Source organism: Dipodomys spectabilis, unplaced genomic scaffold (assembly GCF_019054845.1).
Source record: "Dipodomys spectabilis isolate Male_0828 unplaced genomic scaffold, ASM1905484v1 ptg000436l, whole genome shotgun sequence".
Classification (NCBI taxonomy): Eukaryota; Metazoa; Chordata; class Mammalia; order Rodentia; family Heteromyidae; genus Dipodomys; species Dipodomys spectabilis.
In genome coordinates, this window is record NW_024871113.1 from 8260370 (window position 1) to 8263592 (window position 3223).

General features: G+C 41.0%; 1 pseudogene; it reads left to right on the forward strand.

Annotated features, from left to right (window-relative positions):
• The first annotated feature begins 2226 nt into the window (after nucleotides 1-2226).
• On the forward strand, nucleotides 2227-2341 carry LOC122097883 (annotated as a pseudogene).
• The last annotated feature ends 882 nt before the right edge of the window (nucleotides 2342-3223 follow it).

Sequence of the window (3223 nt, forward strand, 5' to 3'; positions counted from 1 at the left end):
GGCAGCTGTGCCTGGGCATAGCTGGTCCCTTGATCTTAAAGGGAATTGATTGGCACACAGGGGAGAAAACAGTGAATTAAACCCTTAGCCTAGTTTACTAGCCATGGTCAGAGGTATAATATTTAACACTTAGCATAAATGGACATAAGAATGACATAAATCACAGCCAACTTAATTACCAATTTCATTTACTTTGCAAAGGAAACTGTCTTTTTGTTATTCCTTTCCCAAGGCCTTTAAAACTGTTTTCTTTTCCTTTGGCTTAGTGAGGTCACAAAGTTTTAAAGCAACTTAGATTAAATAACGGCTTCCATTGACAAAGATCTTTTAGTATGCAGAATACTTGGTAACTTTGAAACCATAACCATTTACATATAGACAAATAGACAGATATATTCATGCACAAATTATAGAGAACACTTAGATTTTAAAATCAGTCATTTTAAAGTTTTGAAGTTTTAGTGGTATTACTTTTCCTAATTATGATGGAACCAAACAAAACTTGGTCAACAACAAACTTAGTAAACAGGAGAGAAGACACAAACAGACGTGGCCTAGCATGATAGTGCTGCATGTCAGGTTGCTGGGGGGGGGGGGGGGGGGGAGGGAGGGGGGAAGGCGGTCACAGAATCAAGTTGAGTCACTATGAAACAGCAACTGAATTACCATGATGCCAAGATGGCTCATCCACCACATGCTCAATGCTAGAGAGAAAATTTAACAGAATTTAAACACTTTTGGTAATATCCAAACTTGTTGGCCTTTTTAGGGGGGAGTTTAAACTTAAACTCATTAATTTTCTATCTCAATGAGTATAAACAAGCTATTGGTGGCTACATTCTTCCAGGGCTTAACCAAGGCATTTAGCTTATGAAATACTTGTGAATATCTTTAGTTGGAAGAAGGGAGAGGTTACCAGAAGCTAATTTTGGAACAGCAAGCAACAGAGGTTAAGGGGAGGGGTAGAGAGACAAAGAAAGAGAGCTACCTGACTGAGCCCTCACAGAAGTGGAGTTTTAAATTTGGGGCCAAATTTGACTCTGATGGGGGCCTGGTAGCCCTCCAAGGCCCAGGTGGCCTTAACATAAAGAATTTTAATGTCCTTCCCATGGTAAGTGACCTGAAGCCACCGCCTACAGTGCGGGTTGGCTCCTAAAGAGGGGGTGGCTCTGCCAGTGGACAACATCATCATGTTTGTCCACGGGGCATCCTTGGGCCACTGTAGGCCCCTAGCAGCTAGGTCCAGGCACTTGGCCAAGATTTTGCTCGGATGAGGGGCTTGGTCAGCCCACAAAGGCCCAGGTGGCCTTACCACTGAGATATTGGAATCAGAAACCTGGATCTTGGATAAACTGATCACTTACCCTGAAGTGGGACTTAATTAACAGTGTTGGATGGGCTGGTAGAGCGCTCGGTCAGGAGAAAGTTACCTTGGTGTTCCTCTGGCAACCAAAGTGTAGGATCTCAGGATAAGGCCCAGAGCAGCTTGTCAATCCCCCTTCTGAAGTGGAGGGGAGAGCAACTCCACTGGGGAGCCTATCTATGTACGGAGCCACCACCAATGAAATAGGAGGATCCCACATCCCAGGGGACCACGCAGAGACAGGCAGGTACAGGAGATTATTATAAAGTTTATTAGAAGAGCTATATTTATTTCCCCCAAGAGGGAACACATGGCCTCCGTGCCCATCCAGGTAGCAGGAGGGTCCGAGGGATAGGAAGTGGGATAGATGGGAGTTCAGGTGGGTTTGGGCAGAGAGAGGGAGGAGCCAGCTGTATGGAGGGAACTCCAGAATGGGAGGGGGACCCAGGTGTGGGTAGAGCTGAGGACCAAAGGTGAGCATAACACTAACATGTACCTTACGTATAAATAAAACCACTTCTTACAACTTTTTATAAAACAAAAAATTACATTTTACAAATTTACAATATTAGTCTCCTATGGATCACTCCTGTATGTTATTATGAATAGCATCAGCCAGAAAATCAATTTACCTTAGAGAACTATACATACCCTTCATTACAAAGTAAATATTGTTATTATTGAAATAAATCATGGACATGCACTAATGCCTTTCATGTACTATGGTAGGACTCAATATGCAAAGGAAATAGTTTTTATTCAGTAGTTAATTATTTGAAGCTGAAATACTAGGCATGTATGCTAAGAACTTATTTTAGTTGGTTTACTTTGTGTGCTTTGTGCTTATTGGTGCATTTTTTAAAGTAACAATGAAATGAGAAAAGGTTAGCACTCACCTTGACAAGAATGGAAGTGAACCTTGCTCCTGACAGAACATATAAGGCATTGCCACCTACTTTGTATTAGCTAACAAGTTTTAAACACATTAACTAAAGTGTAGTATATACAGATGAGGACTCCACTTGTATAACTCCTTCGAAAAACTAATGTATTGTTTAACAAAATGAATACTATGAAGCTGCAAAATGGTTGGTGGGGATGAGGTCAAGGAAAAGGGGGGCCAGGTGAATGATGAGAATGGTCACAGTATTCAATGTGCATATGTGAAAATGGAACCAGTTAATTTGAGGGGAAGGGAAGGTTGGGTGAGATTGGCAGAATGATATTGATCAATATGCATCGAAATCACAATTGACAATTTTGAGTTGAAACCCCTTTGTGCAACTACTTAAAGATAATTTTTTAAAAGAATTGAAAAATAAAGTAGCAGCATGTTTGGTTGCTACCTATCACTGTTCAAACCTCTGAACATCAGCTCCTCGGCAACACATATTTTTGAATAGCTAAAGAGAGTTTTATTGTGACAAGGGCACCTTCAGACAAGGTTAGATTCCAAGATGGATTTTTCCAAGTTTTGTTTAATAATCAAACATGGTCTTTATAAGAAGTATGCTCAGAAACTCATCTTAATAATGCTGGCCAGGAAAATTGGTTAACTACTTGTAGAAAACTAAAGCCAGATCCTTATATATCACCCTGCACCAGAATCAACTCCAAATGGATCAAAGACCTCGGAGTCAAAGCAGACACTCTGAAAACATTACAGGATGGAATAGGAGAAACCCTAGGTCTTGTTGGCACAGGCCAAAGTTTTCTTAATAGAGACCCAGAAACACAACAAATCAAAGAATGGTTGGACAAATGGGATTGCATGAAATTGTAGAGCTTCTGCATGGCAAAGGACATAGCTAGCAAGATCAATAGAAAGCCCATGGATTGGGAGAAGATCTTCACTAGCCA